Raw genomic sequence first — 21317 nt, forward strand, 5'->3', positions numbered from 1 at the left:
ACCTTCAGCTTCCCAATTATAGGAAGTGATGAAATTTTCAACTTGAAATTTAGAGCAGAAGACCTCCGAAAAAGCCAATTAAAAAGGCCTAGAAAAGCAAGCAATATACTTCACAGTGCACAAAGATGTGCATAACATGAAGGTGCGCAAGTGTGCATAACATGAAGGTGTGGCGCATAACGTGCAAGTGCACAAGTTATCATAGCATCTTCATTATCAGCAGCAATAGAGATCTCACCTAAGCTGGTAACCTTCACCTTTAAAGTAGTCACACGTAAGTTTTGATTCATGAATGTATAGTAAAGATCAAAGATATAGAGGTTGGACACATGAACCAGAACAAGTTCCTCATCTTAGGAAACTATCAATGATAAGATTCAACACATGTACTTTGGGAGTTCAGAATGAAGAAGCAAAAGGAGTTTACTTATATGACAATGTTGGGCTATAAAGAGGGTATAAATCATCAAAAAGGGAAAAATAAGTACACAAGAGTGCTCCTAGACCTCGTTTGAGAAAAACCCAGAAACTATTTTCAAACTAGAGAACTTTAATTTTTTGGTGAATTGAGCACCTTGCACAAATTCCCTGAAGGTGCGCAGGTGTGGAAGGTGTGCAAGGTGCGCAAGTGTGCAAGGTGCATAGGTGCGCTATTCATAGAGGTGCACTGAGAATTTTGAATAAGTAACAGTGCGCTAACAGTTAACTTCCAGTTCTTAATTTAGAGCATTCCATGCATCAGAAACACATTTTGACGGTAGTTCAACTCCTAGAAACACCCAGAGAAGGTCAAGCTTCCATTTTTAAAGCTTCTAGTGACTCTCGGATCCTCTTGCAGCTTCCTTCTTCTTATCTCCTTCTTTTTTTATTGTTTTAAGTCATGTAAAGGCTCATGCACTCATTAATTGATATAAACAAGGGTGGAGACCTAATTAGCACCATTTAGAGAGTTAGTTTGTATATAATTAGATTTGTTTTATTAGTTTTTAGCATGTGTTTGAATTTTAAGAACTCTCACTCTCAACACAAAAAGAGGAGATGTGTTCTTATAAATACATAGATGTAATATGTACTTTGGGCAGTTATCTTGATGCAATAATATATGCTATTGGTGCTCTCATTATGAGTGTAGTTATTCTTGCTAAAGTGTGTTATTTTTGTGAATGCATGTTCATAAATAATAATGGAGCCAATGGTTTTTTCTGTTGATTGGATTGTACAATCTTTTATTTCTGGTGTTTGCCTCGTGTTAACAAATTTTGTTGATGTATCGAGTTGGAGAAAAGGTCACCTTATTGTTCCTGCATAGCTTCTTGTCTTGCATGAGTGCACTTTTCATGGCCTTGTGACTTGATGAGAAGTGAAACATCTTTTGGTTATTACTAAGTTCTCATTGACTATTGCATCAGTGGAATTGATGAAGTGTTGTTCCTATTTTCAGTGGTTTCCTACCCGATCTTTTAAACGATTTAACTCGCAGACGTGTTGTTACTGTAGTTTATGTCCATTAGAAATTTCTCTTTCAAGTTATTTGCTTTAATCTCCCGTTACCTTATCTTTTTTATTTGCTTTGCTAACACTTGGTTAAATTAGGAATTCATATAGTTGCATTGTTAAATTGTATTTCATCATAAAACATAAAATACCAAAAATATATCTCTTTTGTGGTTACTTTTGAAAACAACAGATCAAACATCTTATCTGAATTGGTTCGAACCAGCAAAGGCCTCCTTGTGAACAAATACATTTATCTTCAACTGAGCAGATTCTAGTAGGTTGCAAGATCACCCAAAACCTTGGAGTTGATCCCAGATTAGCTTTTCAAGAGAGGAGTTCGAAAGGATTCCTGTCATTAAGAATCGTGCAAAATGACAGCTCAACACTTAGCAATCCACCTTTCTTTTTGAATACCTCCCCTTATTCATACTTAGGAAGGTCCTCTTTATAGACTTTGTGATCAACATTTCTTTTATGTACATTGACCTTAACTTTGTCTTCATCAATTAGGTCTTGAATGAGGTGTTTGAGATTCATACAATTATCAATCTTATGACCCTTGTTTCTATGATAGTTGCAATAGTGATTGTCATTCCACCATTTTAGATCTACTCCAGGTTCATAAGGTTTTGAGTTGTCTGGTAGCGCAACGATCTTGTTTGACAATAACATTTTCAAGACAACCTCAAGTGACTCTCCAAGAGGTGTAAAATTTTCCTTTAGTTCTGATGCCTAGCTTGACTTTCCTTTGTCAGAATAACTTTTTTTACTTGGGGCTTCCTATTGCTTTACAACCTAGATGTTGCTAGCCAAGTTAAAGATAGGCTCCTTTGGTTTTATGATGGATGTGTCAACAACACCATCAAAGACCATTTTTTTATCTTGTTCCAAGATTTACCATTGTCCTTATTGTTATTGGAGTAGTTTTTATTGTTTGATTAGTCCTTGTTTAGAGTTATCTCTCCTTTCTTAACTAGGGCATATTCAATATGGAAAGCACTTTCCACCTTCAAATCAAAGGTGGAGATATTTTCTAAGTGTAGCTCAAGAACAATGTTGTTGACAAATATGATCCTCTTAAATTTAGTTATTTGTTGAAGATAGCATGATATATCTTCCTCTATTGTTGAAGAAAGATAACAAAATAACATATTGTCTCCTTCTAATTACTAATTAATATGACTCTTTTCAACCCAATTCTGAGAAGCCAATGCAACCAATAGTTGGAGAAATCATTATTGGATTAACAATTTTCCTCTAAATTTTAGATGTACAGCTCTGTTATTATAGATGTGTAATGAATAATATTTTAAATCATTAAATATTGGGGTATGCTCTTAACCTGAGAGCAGGAGAGGTGCATCTAATGGATAGTCATCACCATGAGATATCCATGATGCGGAATGGTGTAATATGTGTCTAACATTCCACAATTGTAAGAAACCAAACACAACTCAGATTAACTTAAAGAACCCACAACTATAACTTGACGACCGAGAAAGATAAAATCAGAAATTAAACTCACAAATTAGAGATAGTTGATAAAAGCATAAATAAATGGAAAAATGGGAAAGTAATACTACTCAAAATATTTCATCAACATTAATCCTAAAACACAATTTGATATCAATATCAAATCTTTTAGTCCTTATTAGGATTCTCTTTGTAACATAAAGAGGAGTTTTTTTTTTTCTTTTGGGTGGGGAGGGGAGCGGGGGGGGGGGGGGTGGTTGGACTTTTTCAGGTGTAAATGGTAATAGGTATTGGCAGTCATGATATTTGGCTTCTCCCTTCGGCCGAGACCGTCCAGTGTGTCATCAGAGTGCACTACTTCAAGTTGTTGATTCAACAAGTTTGTTTTCAAAACTGTATGTTGTGAATGGATAAATAAAGGGGACAATTTTGAAAACAATCTCATTGAATCAACAACTTGAAATAGAGCACTCTAGTGACACGCTGGACAGTCTCAGCCGAAAGGAAAAGCTCAATATCATGACTACCAATACCTATTACCATTTACACCTTAAAAAAAGTCCTCCTTCCTTAACCTTCACACATCGAAAGTTTTAAAAAAAAAAAAAAAAAACTTCTTTTTATCTTACAAAGAGAATCCTAATAAAAAACCCCTTCCTGCAGCCACCCTCCCCAAGGAAGAAGTGGAACCCTTTTACATTCCTTCTGATGTATTTTTCATCTTCTCTTCTCCTGAGTTCCCTTCCGGTTATTCAAACAGATTCTTGAAAGAGATTATTTTGATTAACTTCCTCTCTACTTTATCTCCAGTTAGTTTTCTCATTTTAAGGTTTACTTCTTTTTTTCGGAACATTACAAATACAATCTCATAAGTGGAGTGCAACAATGGTAATATTCCTTTTGTACACCTATATAAAGCACCACCTGTCCAGTCATGATTTCTTCTGCATCCTTCATGATTTGCATTGGTTGAAGATGCATTAAAATCTCTTTGATTTTCTGCATTTCAAATGGTGAATATGAGCCACTTGTCTCTGCAAGTGATTGAATTGTTTTTGGCATGCAAGGGACCCGACATGCAAGCATATTGTGTCAGATATGATTCCACTTATATGCATTGATCCACTGATAGGATTTGATTACCATTGACATACACATCCAATTCAAGTATATCCATGTTTGATTCTTCCTTCAACTAGAACTTTGTGAATTTTGTAGCAATTTGGGTGCCGAGTTAATCGACTGCATCGTTGATCCCTATGCTAGTCGATATCCACCCTTTGTATATTCTCTTTTAAATGGTTTTTCACGGGCTTTGCCATTAAATTCCAAACTCCATCCTTATTTCCCCATGTTTTATGGGAATATATGAACAAGCGATGTCTACTGCTTCATATTAGCTGCTCACGAGGTGAGTTGAGCATTTTGTCAAACATATTGCATAGGTCCACGACTATATTAGCCTCTTCAATCCTTTACTCATATTTTCTGATGCCCAAGATATTGCCTTGTTATTGGTTTGTATGGGCTTGATTCTGATCATAGATTCACTCCTACATATGGTGAGAAAACTTCTCGAGGTGTTTGATGTGTGATATGGTTGAAGCAAAATAGTTGATCATAATTGATGTGCGCCCATTGATTGCCAACATCCTATGCCATTTATATATACCCAATCCATCATATTTATGAATTCTGCAATTGGTACCCGCTGCCTTTGTTTTAATACATTGAGCCTAATAAATTTTATTATCTCCAAACACTAATTGACCATACTCGATTGCAGGGGTGAACACCCGTAATTGAAACTACATCTTCCATTGCATTCAATCTCTGATTGTGCCTGTTAAGAGGAGATTTTGTTGTCTGACATGTTCAATATTGAGATCATAAAAACAGTATCAGGATTATGCGTATCTTGATGCAATCTTGTTGACAAACCGACAATATATTCTTGCCTAAGCATATCGGGTCTGCAAAAATTTGTACATAACAGGATCAGGGGCGTACTCTGTTCCTCTTCTATGGTTTCATCACCTATTTGTCATATGTGATTGGAAGTTTTCTTCTATTTCAAATGGCTCCAGGGTTTTAGAGGGTCGCCTAAAGCCTCTCAATCATTGCATCTACTAAGGATTATCTTGAACCATTGCTATATTCTACTGAACCACACTGACCCTAATCGAATCTGAATTTTTACTCCAACCCTGTACAGCTGAATTTTGAACCTGCATGTGCCAATATGAACTTGAAAACATCTGCATAGAACCGATTTACTGGACTCTTCCCAAATATTCTTCTTCGCAAAGTCTTACAAAAACATTGTTAGACCAAGACCAATATGATTCACTCGAAGGGGTTTGAGGAAATTGCTTCATGGAGCTCGATTTTAAAATTTTAAAAGTTTGGTGCCAGAGGCATGCCAACACTAACATAGTCACAACATGTCGTTTTTTGGTATGAATACTGTTGGACAAAGAATTTCACTAGTTGGTCAGAGGACTCGGGAAGAGGAGATAGTTTAGTGAACCACTCCATAGTATGACCACTAAGACTTCTAGGAGAGAGTCTCATAAGATATGTAGGTTCATGTAAGAATTTCATGCCAAAACTCCCTAATGTGGCCTTGAGGATCGCTATTACCATCATACTTGTCATATTTAGGAATCTCAACCTTTATAGGAAAGGGAGGCATGTAAAGGTACTTATCAAAAGGGAATGCACAAATTGCCTCAAGTGACAATTGTGTTTTGGGTTGTTCCTTTTCCAGTTGGATCATCTTTTTTCTCATTTCTTTCATTTTTGTTTTGTTTATAATTTCATTAGGTGATAGTTCATCTTTCTCAATCAAGTCTTCTATGTTAAAGTTATGTGGACGTTTGAATCCTTGTGAAGCTAAGTGCATAAAGTAATTGTCCCTTTCTCAGTTAAGGCTCGTGTTCATGAGTTTTTGCATTGTCTTATCCTATTGAATTTATAGAATGCCCTCTTTAGTAATCTCTTCATCAAAAGAATCAACATGCTGGTATTTATGTTATGAGCCACATTGAGATGTATGGCAAGCATTGTGTTAGGAAGCATGGTAAGAAGCATGTTTAGAGGTATTATGTGTGATATTTTGGTTCATGCATTGAGCCCTTTCTTCCAAAAAGACTTATTTTTCTTGTTCCTAATGGCATCTTCATTATTTTTCCATTTGGGCCAAGAGTTGATCTATTTTCTTGTTATTGTCTTCCATGGATGGTGTCATAGAGACAACATTCTTAGATCAAGGTGATGACAATGATGATTCAGACTCAATAGCATTATAGAAAAATGATTAAATCCCCATGGTTTGGGTCCCTTAATGAACATATTATTAATAGCCTCAAGTTATTTTCCTTAGCTTAGCTTACTTCTAGTTTGTATAGGTTTGAAAGAGAATGCGAGAAGCTAATAGGAGAACTAGAGTCTTCTTGATTTCCTTATCAAGAAGAAAAAGGTACACTTGTCAAGGTGATGATGTAAAAGAGAAGCAAAAACTTCCTATGACGTGTCCAAGCTAAGGGTCTAAATGCCCAAAGTATGAAACTCATGAACAAGCAACAATAAGATAACATAACTTTCTACAAGGTGTCCAAGCTAAGGGTTTGAATGCCCAATGTGTGACACTTGTGAACAAGTAGAGATAAGACAACAAGAGATGATAAAGAGAGTGGACAAGTGGTACAATCTACTTACCAAGACCTATATTCAAGTAACACTTCCTTACTTTCTAGCAAAAAGAAAATCCTAACTTGTTGTGATAAGCTATAAAGTAGAGAAGGGCCAAGAATAAGAAGACCTAAAGCAATTTTGACTAATATTCAAGCTATTTTTGAAAAGCTTGACCTGAAAAGGACCATTTGACTTGTCATTTTAGTGTTTAACTATTTTGGACAAATTTTGATAGTGTTTAAGCTCCACTTGGACAATATTTTGGCAAATTTTCAAAACGGTTGTTTTGATAAAGCACACACACACAAGACACAAAGTTTTTTTACTCACCGCTCAAAGATGGTTGATTTATTTGGACATGTAAAGTTTTCCATGGTTAGTTTGGAATATCTTCCTATGGTTTGAACACACAATGTAAACAATAGTCACCAACAATCCGACCAAGGACAAAGAAACTTGGAGGGACAATAGTGACAAGGGAACTCAACAAGAGTATAAATAAAAAACAAGGTCGACCCCTCGAAAGAGAATGGATTGATGACCAAAATCATTGCCTACGCTAAGTATTAACCAAGTATTGACATGTTGGGAGGATGAGTAGACCTAACATCAAAAGAAACCTCATTTACATTTGCATGTCATAGAGTACAAATAGTGAGTGCAAAAGTCTTCGAGCAATCTAGGTAGTCCACTTAGATTTTTCCTTGCACAAGGATTGTGGCACCTTTGGAGGTGAAACAAGTAGAAACTAGCTAGAAAGTGTATAGTAATGGATTCCATTTACACTAACCCTTGGTAGTCTCGATACAAGATTGAGGCCTCAGAGTCCTACAAGAACTTGAAAATGTGTACCCTTGGCAAGCAAAGTTGGGATCAACTCTGATTAATTCAAAAAGTAGGGTACCCTCAAGATATGTGATGTTATGAATCTTAGAGAGTAAAGTAGATTTGTCAGTGGAGTCTTTGGACTCTACAAAGCTTATTGATTAATGTGAGGTGGAATCACCATTGAAAGGTGTTTTTGCACATGGTTCATTTCTTGGAGTTCATCTATTAAACCAGTAGGCCCAATCAAAAGGTGATTCAACTGATTGTGGCTTAGATCCAAAGGTCCAAGTTTATGATTCTCCTAAAAGGAGAAGAGCATGCTCCTCTACCTCTTCACTGCACCCAAACACACCAAGCATGTTCATCACTGATATCGATGTCATCTCCACAAGTGCACAAGATTCTAGGTTTTTTTATTCTTTTAAAGATAGAACAACATACTCTCTCACCTATGAACAAGTAGTAAAACAAACTATCTTTCCTTGCTCCCAAAAGTGTCTATCATCTAGTAAGGTCAAGACTTTTGATTCTCTAAAAAAGAGAAGAGCATACTCTCCTAATCACTATCAAGATAATAAAAGGATTTTAGCAAGGCCTAATTAGACTATGTGCCTAGGAATAAGACTAATGAAAACCTAATGTTTCAATTCAAAACCAAGGTAACTTGCAACCACAAATGCATTAGTGATCTCTTTCTTTATTTTTGTCTTTTGCGAGTGAAACATGCAAGTTAGAATTAACATAAATATCTTTGACATGTGAAATATATAAGAAATGATTAGATGAAAATGAATCAGATATCAAGTTGCAATGAATAGATTGGCAATTCAAACAAATAGTCGAAGATCATACAAAGTCAATTCAACAATCATATTTCAAAATTTGCACAGAAACTAGTAAGTGCTACAGAAATCATCAAAAGTGCTACAAGATTGTTCAAAAGCACTACATGATATATAATAGTGCAACACAACTATTCAAAGTTTTCATAGAAAGGGTGCATAAGTGCTACATAAATATGCAAAAAAAAACCCATGCACTATGCAGAATCCATGTGTAAAAGTGCTACAATAATTGGTAAAAGTGGTGTAGAAATTATCAAAAGTGCTACAAGAAAATGTAAAGGCACTAAAATAGTTTGTGTTGTTGGAATACTTTAGAAAAACTAGGAGGAGGATGAATCAATTATCCAAGGTCAAAATGTACAAATAAAACTTTTCAATACTGCAACTTATCCTTATGCATGCATTGACCAATCAATATCTTAAACATTTGCATATTGTTTTCCTATGTCAAAATAACTTTGCAGAAATGTAAACATGCAAAACCACAAAATCAATCACACATTTTGACACAAGAAGTTTACGTAGAAACTCAATTTGGGAAAAACCACTAGTAACATGCTACCAATTTTCACTCTTCTGAAGTGAGCTCTGTAAGGAACCAACCCTATTAAAGGTTACAATGCACATTGTTAAATGTGACATGGTTAAAGGATTTCAATCACCCTATTAGGAGTGAGCCTTGTTAGAGGACTTTAGAATATTTCATTAGAATGTCACCCTATTAAAGGATTTACTAATGATTGTTGGGTCAACCTTAATCCAAAGGATTTATCTAGACTGATACAATTGTTAAAAGAGTAACAGTAGGACTTGAACTGATAATAATAACAACTCACTTACAAATTATAGATCTCACATTTAGTCCTCCATTCTTCTTGGCATTCATCGTCTTCATCTCTAACAACTTGTTCACCTTTCAAGCATTCATCCTCTTAAGCCTTCTTGTTTTGCATGCCAATTGCAGACTCTTCTGTTCAGCCACCATATGAAGCAACACCCTAGACTTCTTGTCTTCCTTAGGTTCTCACATATGACAACTATTGCTTCTGCCTACTATCTCTATAACTAGAGAATTTAGATCTTTTGTTGCATAACCATAATCATCCATTCTAAGGTTAGGTAAGATTCAATGAATCTACCCACTTTTCCATTTTAGCCCTTCTAGAAACTTCCTCTACAATCCTCTTTGAATTTGCCTCAAAATAGTTTATCTTGAATTCTGTGCCACTAGCTCATCATAGTAATCTTCCACATGCTTCACACAATTCAAGAAATCAACTTAGTCAACTTAGATTCATTAAATCTTTGATCTAACACTTTTTACTAGCACTCGGCAATAACACTTTGTTCGCTTGACAAACACTGTGTTATGATGCTCGACCAATATTGGGTTGCTCGGCATCCACAGGGTCTTTACTGGTTCTCAGCACATACTAATTGTCTTCACTTGACACCAACTAGATTTCTCTTTCTCGATTCACACTAACTTTCTTCACTCAACTTCCACTATTTTCTACTCGACCTACACTAATTTTGCTTGGCTTGCATTTTTTACTCAGTCATGCTAGCTAGACACTTTTATTTACTTAGCCTTCTTCTAGTCTTTGCTCAATTACCCTTTCATTATAGCCTTAAGTAGATAAACAATACACTATATCATCAATGTCTTGCTTGGTCTTAGTGCTCCTTTTATATACCAAATAACTCAACCTTTCTCTAGGTTCTCTTGTTATATTCCTTTCTTTCCAAATCCTCATCATCAATCAAACAAATGATAGCATTCTAACCAAAGTCAACAATTGTCTCACCAACAAATAGTAGGTTTGACATCAGTGAAAAAATAATGATTGTTCCATGATAGGTTTTATCAATCTTCTTCACTTCAACAATCTCATTTCAACAATCTCCCTCTTTGGCATTGATGGAAAACCAATACCAAAAAGAAACTTAATACTTTGTATTGAAATATCTCCCTCTACCAATATGTGTGCCTTCCTCTGATTTATGATCTTGTTTAATATCTCTCTTTCTCTTATATCTCCCTTTTACTTGTATACTCCCTCTATAGCAATAATCTCCCTCTTTGACAACAATGCTAAAGACTTGTCATCTATACATGTAGATATAATCAATTTAGGTTCTCCCTCTGTCACCTTGCATGTGACTATAAATCTTTCGTTTCAACTCCTTCCTTATTTTAGGCAGGTCCTAAAGTAAGATCCATTGCATCAATTTGTAAATATGTCATTCAACTCAATTGATGCAAGGCACTACTCTTACTTCTTAAGTAGCTTTGGATAGGGGTATCACCCCAAGTTTACCTCAAAGATATTCATGTGCATCCTTAGATAAAGCCTTTGTGAATATATCAGCTATTTTTTCTTTTGTATTTACACATTCCATTCTCACTTATTTGTCTTGAACCAATTCTCTCAAGTAATGATACTTGATTGCAATGTGTTTTATCTTTGTATGTATCGTAGGGTTCTTTGATATGTTCATATCACTTGTATTGTCATAGTAGAGTATCACAGGTTTAATAATTTTCTCCTTCATTCCTTTGAGTAACTGTTGATCCCTACCACACTTGTGTGATTCACTGCAACAGCCACATATTTAGCTTCAACAGTAGATTGTGTTATACAATTTTGTTTCTTGCTGATCCAAGTGATCAATCTTTTTCCTAAGAAAAGTGCTCCACCACTTGTACTCTTTTTGTCATCAATGTTTCCAGCCCAATCAACATCTATATAGGCTCTCAATTCAAACTTGTCATTTTTCTTGTAGTATAGACCATAGTCTTACTTCCTTTCAAGTATCTCATTATCCTTTTAATAGCCATTAAATGATTCTCCTTAGAATTTGCAGAAAACTTTGCAACAATCCCAACAGCTAATGCAATGTCAGGTCTGCTATGAACTACACATTGCAATTTTTCAATCATAGAGTTGTACAATGTTTGATTTACTTCAACAAAATCATCAATTTTGGATAGTTTTTTTCTCTGTACATCCACTTGGTTCCAATCACATTCTTGTTCTTTGGTCTGGGTACTAGAGTCCATGTTTTGCTCTTCTTAATCTGATCAATATCTTCTTTCATGGCTTTACTCCAATCTTCATTCCCTAATGCATTCTTCACTAACTTAGGCACATGCATACTTAACAAACATGTGTCATTTCTCAACCTATTCCTTGTCATTGGTCTATCTTCTTTATTTTCAATAATTTGTCCAGTAGGGTGATGTCTTCTAACATAATTTGACAACCATGGTTGAGCTCTTCTTTCAACAATGGGTCTTTCAATTTTAGATTCATTGTGCACTTCTCTATCAGGTAACTCGACATTACTTTCATGTTTACTAATCTTAGTATCAAAATGTACCTCAGCTTCTGATTGCAACTTGACTCCTAAATGCAACTCAACATCCATTATATGTGGCTCAACAATCATTGATTCTTGTTGATTAGCAACTTGATTTGCATAATTATCATCATCAAAAGACATGTATTCATAGTGATAAATAAAGGTTTTGTAATTTTTAGGTTCCTTCTTTGGTTCAACTTCATGCACTTCTAAATATTCATTGAAATTTACATTTGCACTTCCACAACATTTTTAGTGTTTTAGTATTTAAACACTTATGAGCTTTACTTCTTGTGGAATAGCCTAGGAATATACCTTCTTCATTGTTAGCATCAATTTTATCATTTTTGTTGTCTTTAAAAACGTAACACTTTCTTCCAAATACCTTAAAATATATGGCATTAGGTGAGCATCCATACCATAGTTCAAAAGCTGTGGAATTTGTATCTTTCTTGACTTGCACTTGGTTCAAGGTATAGATAGTTGTGCTGACATCTTCTCTCTAGTATTTCAAAGCAACATTCTTCTCCATCATCAACGTTCTAGCACAATCCATTACATATCTATTCCTCCTTTCAACAATCCCATTTTGTGAAGGGGTCCTAGGTGCAAAAGTTTGTCTCTTGATTCCTCTATCATTACAGATGTTTTCAAATTCATTTGATGTAAACTCTCCACCTCTGTCAGATCTAAAACATTTCAAGCTTTTACTAGTTTCATTTTTAACTCTTGCCAAATACCACTTAAACATTTGAAAAGCATCAAATTTTTCTTTTAAGAACATTATTGTCATCATTCTTGAGTAATCATCAACAAATAGGATAATGTACTTGTCGCCTTTGTATCTTTGCACATCAATTGGTCCACATAAATCAATATGAACTAATTCAAGAACTTATTTTGAAGTATGAGTCTTACTTTTAAAACTAGACTTTGTCCTCTTGCCTAACTGACATTGTCTGTAAATCACATTATTAGGTTTCTTTAGTTTTGGAAAACCTCTAACTCTTTTCATCTTACTGACACTGACCAAATTGTCAAAATTTACATGACATAACCTCTTATGCCATAGCCACACATCATCAAATTGTACAACAAGACAAGTAGCATCATTCATATCAAGATAAAATAGATTACCTCTAGTCTGATCTCCACTTTCAATTAGTTTTCCATCAATGTCATAGATCTTAGTCTCTCTGTTATCAAATTCAACTTTACAACCTGAACTATTCAATTGTGACACACTCAACAAATTATAGTTAAGTCCTTCCATATAGTAAGCATTGTCACACATTATCTTATCTATCAATCTTATTGATCCTTTTCCTTTAATCAGACATGGTGCATCATTACCAAATCTAACATTATTTCTATTGTAATACTCAAGGGTAATGAACTTAATTTTGTCTCCAGTCATGTGATGTGAACATCCACTATCAATGATCCATCTATCACTTTTTTTACATCAGATATCAATGTAGTTGCCTCCTCTTTATCAGAATTATCCTTCATAGCAACATAGACAACTTCATCATCATGATCTTCAGATTCATCATTGGATTCTTCTTTAGCAATGTAATAGGCCTTCTTTCCCTTGTCCTTGTACCCTTTGTTACTGTCATATTTTCTACCTCTGAATTTGTCTTCATTCTTGTTGTTTGACTTATCAAGACATCTTGTTGCAATATGACCAACCTCGTGACAATTAAAGCATATGATGGGTAACCTACCTTTGTATTTTCTTTTGCCTCTGTGAAATGTCCTAGTCAAAAATGCTTCCAATTCTTCTAGCTCTTCATCATTTGTATTATTGTCACTAGTAGTAGGTTTGACCTTTTTCTTTTTCTTATCTTTAGGCTCTTTTAGTGTTAGCTTAGCTTTAAAAGCAGATTCAACATTCTCAGACTTGAAATTATCAAAATTTGAAAGTTCAAAAGCAGTGAGTCTGCCAATTAGTCCTTCAAGGGTCAGATTACTACCAAGGGTACACCTTAATTCTTGTATAGAAGAGACTCTAATAGCATAGATAGGTAGTAGGGTTCTGAATACTTTGCTAATCATAGTCTCATCTTCAATCTATCCATTAGATCCTCAAATTGTATTAACAATATCTTTGATCCTTGCACAATACTAGACTATAGTCTCGCCATCTTGCATTTACATTTCATCAAATTTTCCTCTTAGGCTTTCAGATTTGGCTCTTAGTGCATTTTTGTCTCCTCCATAGATCTTCTATAGGGCATCCCACATCATCTTGGTAGAATCACATTCTTTGATGTCATCAAATTTTGAGTAGCTTAGGGTAGATGTAATCTCCAACATTGCCTGATTGTGTTCTTTCTTCTATTTCAATTGATCAGCGGCTAGGGTTCCAGCTACATCAACATGCTTAGTGGTGATAGTTGACTGTGCATAATCTCCAAGACCTCCTAGATGTAGCTTCATCAAACTTTTCCATGCAGGAAAGTTTCCCTATTTAACTTGGGCACCTCCTTTCTGTACATCTTGATCTTTAGCTTTAAGTACCTTCAAACTTTCTCTTCACAAGCACTTGGTGCTCTAATACCAATTGTTGGAATACTTTATAATAAATGAGAGGGAGGGTGAATCATTTATCCAAGGTTCAAATGTACAAATAAAACTTTTTAGTACTACAACTTATCCTTATGCATGCATTGACCAAGAAATATCTTAAACATATGCATATTGTTGTCCTATGTCAAAATAACTTTGAATAAATGTAAACATGAAAAATCACAAAATCAATCACACATTTTGACACAAGGATTTTATTTGGAAACCCAATTTGGAAAAAATCACCAGTAACATGCTACCAATTTTCACTCTTTTGAAGTGAGCTCTATGAGGAGCCAACCCTGTTAAAGGTTACAATGCACACTATTAAATATAACCTAGTTAAAGGATTTCAATCACCCTAGTAGGAGTGATTCTTGTTAGAGGACTTTAGAACATTCCATTAGAATGTCACCCTATTAAAGGATTTACTAATGACTTTTAGGTCAACCTTAATTGAAAGGATTTATCCAGATTGATACAATTGTTAGAGAGTAACAGTAGGACTTGATCTTATAATAATAAAAACTCACTTGCAGATTATAGATCTCACATTTAATCCTCCATTTTGCTTGGCATTCATCATCTTTGTCTCTAACAACTTTTTCACCCTTCAAGAATTCATCCTCTTAAGCTTTCTTGCTTTGTATTCTAATTGCAGACTCTTCCATTCAGCCACCATATGAAGCAACACCCTAGACTTCTTATCTCCCTTAGGTTCTCACACATGAAAACTATTGCTTTTGGCCTACTATCTCTATAAATAGAGAATTTAGATCTTTTTCTGCTTAACCACAATCATCCATTCTAGGGTTAGGTAAGATTCAATGAATCTACCCACTTTTCCATTTTATCCCTTCTAGAAACTTCCTCTACAATCCTCTTTGAATTTACCTCAAAATGGTTTATCTTGAATTTTGTGCTACCAGCTCATCATAGTAATCTTCCACATGCTTCACTAGCTCATCATAGTAATCTTCCACATGGTTCACACAATTCAAGAAATCAACTTAGTCGGCTCAGATTTGTTAAATATTTGATCTAACACTTTTACTGGTACTCAACAATAACACTTTGTTTTCTCGACAAACATTGTGTTTTGATACTCAACCAACACTGGGTTGCTCGTCATCCACTAGGTCTTTACTAGTTCTTGACACATACTATCTTCACTCAGCACCAACTAGATTTCTCTTGCTTGACTCACACTAACTTTCTTCACTCAACTTCCATTGTTTTCTGCTCGGCCTACACTAACTTTGCTTGGCCTGTACTGACTTTGCTCAGTCAAGCTTGGTAGACACTTTTCTTTACTTAGCCTTCTTCTAGTATTTTCTCAAGTACCCTTTCATTATAGCCTTAAGTAGATAAACAATACACTATATCATCAATGTCTTGCTTGGTTTTAGTGCTCCTTTTATAAACCAAATGACTCAACCTTTCTCTAGGTTTTCTTATTATCCTTTCTTTTCAAATCATCTTCATCAATCAAACAAATGATAGCATTCAAACCAAAGTAAGAAATTGTCTGACCAACAAGTAGTAGGTTTGACATTAGTGACAAAATAATGATTGTTCCATGATAGGTTTCATCAATCTTCTTCACTCCAATAATCTCATTTCAACATGTGTATCATCTTAAAATGGATAAACTTTCCTTTTAAGACCTTTTAGCACCCATCTCATATTGACTTCCTGGACCATGGATGGATTTGTGCATGGTGCTCCCTTTCTCCTTTTTTCCCCCCCTTCTTCCTGGATCTTTATAAATTTCTACCAAGTTTTATGTCGCTCACCTTCTTTGTCCTCTGGTAACAGGTCAACCCAGGTTGACCTAGTCTAGGGAGGTTGACCTAGGTTGACTTCTTCCACAAGGATTGTAGAGCTAAAATCTCAAAAATCCTTGGGGTTTTAATTTTTTAACTCTCACTCTCTAGTCAACTTCCATGATAGGTTCACTTAAACTTTGCATTCAAGGAATTTAGGCATTCAAGCACCAGAGATTTCATCATGCATTGAAGGATTCTTTGTGAACATTTCCTCTTCAAGATCTAGAATATTTTTTAGCCATCAAGGGAGGAAATATACATTAAGGCATTCATCATCTTCTTCATTGATACACACTTACATCCATGGCTCCATGACTTGGTTATAGTAGATCTATTGCAACTTGTGGAGATAATATACATTTACATACTGAATCCAACATCTACAACATACAACAAGGAAAAATCCTTACTAACAAGAGTTTTTACAAGAAAATTGAATATTTACATTTATCTTGTTTTAGTCATATACATTTACATTTCTCAATTTAAGGTTTATTCCTCAATCTAGGACTTGACAAATGAAAGTCTTCATCTACCAAAAAAACCTTGATTTTTTTGTGTGTAGGAGCAAAATAGAAAATTTATGATTAGATATCTACAAATAACTTTTCATGATCTTTCTAGAGATCTTGGTTTGACCTCATTACAGGGCCCTTGGAACATGGTTACCTCGCAAAAATTGTTTTGGAACAACAACTAGGTGGACTTGTTCTCTACTACTTTTCTAGATTATCAGTTTTTGGGTTTTTCTGGGTTATTCATTCTATTTAGAGATCCACAATTAGATTTGTAGTTACAAATCTAGATCTACACTTGTGAGACGTAAAATACAACTTTATCCATGCATTCAAAGGTGAGTCTTTCTTATCTTGTTTCCTTTTATAATTTTAGCTTAGATCTATATCTTAATTGGGTTGATTGTAAATATCTGGCATATAGATCTATATTATTTAATAATTCATTCCAATTTGCATACACATTGTCACACACGGGCCAAAGAGTGTATTTCCTTATATTGCACTCCTTTTTCAAAATTCATGTTTAGTATTGTCATACCTTTCCTTTTAGGTCTTGTTAATATAATTAGGGTTATAAAGAGGAATCATATTTAGGCTTATCTCTTTTCGAACACATCTTTTGAATGGCTTAGTGGTAGAAAGTAGAGTTTTAGATCCTATTAAATTGCTTCCCTTTTTCCCCTAAACATTTTGGTGAACTCAACTTGTGCCCATTTATTTTTTGAGTTATATTGTTTGTTTTCCTTCTTTTGATGAATCCAATCTGTTAATGTTATAATTCTATCAGATAAATTATATTATATATATATATATATATATATATATATATATATATATATATATATATATATATATATATATATATATATATATATATGTATATGTATATGTATATATATATATATATATGTATATGTATATATATATATGTATATGTATATGTATATGTATATGTATATATATATATATATATATGTATATGTATATATATATATATATATATATGTATATGTATATATATATAGATATGTATATATATATATATGTATATATATACATATGTACATATGTATATATATATGTATATATATACATATGTACATATGTATATATATATGTATATATATACATATGTACATATGTATATATATATGTATATATATATACATATGTACATATGTATATATATGTATATATATATACATATGTACATATGTATATATATACATATGTACATATGTATATATATATGTATATATATACATATGTACATATGTATATATATATGTATATATATACATATGTACATATGTATATATATACATATGTACATATGTATATATATATGTATATATGTATATATATATATATATACATATGTATATATATATACATATATATATATACATATATATATATACATATACATATATATATATATATATACATATATATATATATGTGTGTATATATATATGAGATATATAATATATGACAATGTTATATATGGAATAATTAACTTATATTAAGAGTGATATATATATATATATATATATATATATATATATTTTAAATAAAAATAAAAAAATTCATTATAACATATTGAGAGCATATTATTGTGTTATAACTATAACTAATGTAAGTTAATATATTAAAGAGACATGGCTCTTCAAGAGTCATGCCTCTTTATATCATATATATATATATATATTCATTGGAATAGTAACTTGGCAAACACATTAATATCCACAAGTGTTATTACAAGTTACAGATCCTATTTCACTAACATGGTATCAGAGCCAAGTTTGAACTCTTGGGATAAGAGACTTCAAGAGTGGGAAGACCAACATTCATGTAAAGATCATTATATATGAGGTTCAAGGAATAATCAAAATGAATGATTGTAACACCAGATTGAGCGTCTGCAGTTTTGGTGCTTGAAACACAACTTTCATGACCACGATGGGCCTATTCAAGGAGTAAATTTTAACAAATCTAAGTCATTATTCGTGTATGGAGGTGATGATCACAAGGTAAAGTTGTGGGACTACAAGCTACAACAATGCCTTCTTACATTCCTAGGGCACGGTTGAGAAGTTTGCATAGTTAATGGATTGCTAGCGCAAGTGAGGATTGGATGATAAGGATCTGGAATTGAGAATTGAAAGTTTGCACATCTGTCCTTCATGTTTACGATGAACATTGTGTGGTGTTTTCCTTTTTTTCACCCCAAGGAGGACCTACTTGTTTTCACATATGAGAGTCGAGCTATTCGTGTATGGGATTTGACTCCTGAAACTAAAAGAATTATTTGTGCCACTCTCTCCAAATAGATCAACTCCAACTACGAAACAGGAGCTAGTGATGGTTCCATTAAATATCCTATTTAGGGACATTATTTTGGTTTATGTTGGACCTCATTTCACCCAACCTTACCATTTATTATCTCTGCTGAAAATAGTGGCCATGTCAAACTATGGTGGATGCATGATGAAAAGGTTGTGGAAGTAGACAATTCGAGAGGACATAGCAATGATGTATCATGTGCATTGTTCCGTGCACACAAGGACATTATAGTTTCACCTTCTATAGACAAAAGTGTCTGAGTGTGGGATTTTTCAAAGCGTACATGTCTCCAAACTTATTGTAGAGAAAATGATGGGTTCTAGAGTCTTTATGTGCATCTAGAAGCGAATCTTGTGGCAATTGGGCATGACAGTGGGATGATTGTCTTCAAATTAGGGAATGAGAGGCCTGCCTAGGTTGTCTCTGGGGGCTTCCTACTTTATATCAAGGCTCATTTTTTTCATACTTATGATTCTGTAACTCAAAAAGACATTCCATTAAAGCAAATCTGTGAGCTTGGTTCAAGTGGCCCAAATTAATCAAGTGCCAAGATATTTGTCGTAAAGTCATACGTAGAATTTTATTTTTTAATAGGCTCAGATGGTTCTTATGAACTTCATGTTGTGCCTAGGGATAGGGATAGTCTCGGTATAAGTGATCCAAAGAGAGGAACAATAGATTCTGTTGTGTTTGTTGCAAGGAATAGATTTGTTGTTCTTGACAAGACCAATGATCAGGTTATTATAAAGAGCTTAAATAATGAGGAGACTATAGCTGTTAAGCGTGGGGCTTGGGATAAAAATGACATTTTTATTTACTCAACTTTGAACAGCATAAAATATTGCCTGTCGAATGGAGATTGCAGTATGATCACAACACTTGATGTTCCACCATATATAACGAATGTTTTTGGAAGTTTTCTTTATTGCCTTGATAGAGATGGTAATAAATGAGTTATAGAGATAGATACTTTTGAGTATGTGTTCAAGGGAGCATTGATGAAGGAGAAATATGATGAGGTGATGAGCATGATTAGGAATTATGACTTCTCATGTGGACTGGCCATTCTTGCTTATTTGTAGCAGAAGGGATTTCCAGATGCGGCTCTCCACTTTGTTAGAGATGAGAGAACTCAATTCAACTTGGCTGTGGAGAGTGGGAACATTGAAATAGTTGTTGCTTTTGCAAAAGAGATTAATGATAAGGAACACTAGAATAAACTAGCACTCCAAGCCCTTCGGTAGGGTAATCTTGGTATGGTAGAGTATGCATATCAAAAGACACAGAAGTTTGAAAGACTCTCATTTTTGTATCTCATTACACTGGTGATTTACACAACTTGAAAAAGATTATGGGGATTGCCAAAATAAGAAATGATGTAATGGAAAAATTACACAATTCATTATATTTGGGTGACATTAAAGAGTGCATCAAAATTTTGCAAGAATCTAGTCAACTACAACTTGCTTATGTCATTGCATCTTTTCATGGGCTTTCACATCCAAACCATACATATGGAAATGATAATATCTTTGTGTTTTGGCTATTCATCACAAGCATCACAAGAGCCTATTTTCAAAGTGAGGGAAATTAAAGATGGAGGTGTAAAGTCAATACATACAATAACTCACTCAAGTTATAACTTTTTAATATGTAGCTTCTATTGTGGAAATATAAAGACTCTTCCATCAACCTTGAAAAATTATCATGTACCAACAATGTATTGCATGAATAGTATCGTGATTTGAGTATGGAGACACTACTAGTCTGGTTTATTATTATTGCTCCATAAATTGTTGCAACCATTATAACAGTGTTCATCTTATTTCAAGGATTTAAAGCATCTACTAAGTATAAGGCTTGGGTTGTAACAATATGATTTGGATCTCCACATGGATTATCAAATTTTGGGAGATTTAAGTGTGCCATATTTAAAGTGATACAAAATTGGTTGATGATATAAAAGTGGGAATTTTACATTGTCGGGGAGAAATAATAAACAATATTTCATTCCCACTTGAATCATCCTTAGTGAGGGGCTGATTCAAAAGAGGATCTAAGAAGACATTTTCAAATATGGACCTTCATGTATCAAGGATGTGTCAATATGTATTTATTATCCTTCAGTATTACATGTATCTACTCATTGTAGTCTCTCTCTTATTTTGTATTTCTATAATTACTATAAAGAGCTATTTGCCTTGATCTTTTCCTTTCTCTCTGAGGATGTTCTTGCAGGAAAAGAAGATTGGTACATTAGGTATGCTACCAAATATTGTGCAAACTCAATCTTATGATAATAGCTCCAAAGAAGTTGTGATTTAGGATTCACAAATCATCTGATG

At 33.9% G+C, this 21317-nt stretch overlaps 1 pseudogene; it reads left to right on the plus strand.

The window, feature by feature from the left end:
• The window catches only part of LOC149563226 (coatomer subunit alpha-2 pseudogene), a 69833-nt pseudogene extending 49267 nt beyond the window's left edge, over nt 1–20566 (plus strand).
• Nucleotides 20567–21317: the final 751 nt, after the last annotated feature.

The sequence above is a fragment of the Cupressus sempervirens genome, chromosome 4 (genome assembly GCF_028749045.1).
Source record: "Cupressus sempervirens isolate cs-2001-9-10 chromosome 4, ASM2874904v1, whole genome shotgun sequence".
NCBI lineage: Eukaryota > Viridiplantae > Streptophyta > Pinopsida > Cupressales > Cupressaceae > Cupressus > Cupressus sempervirens.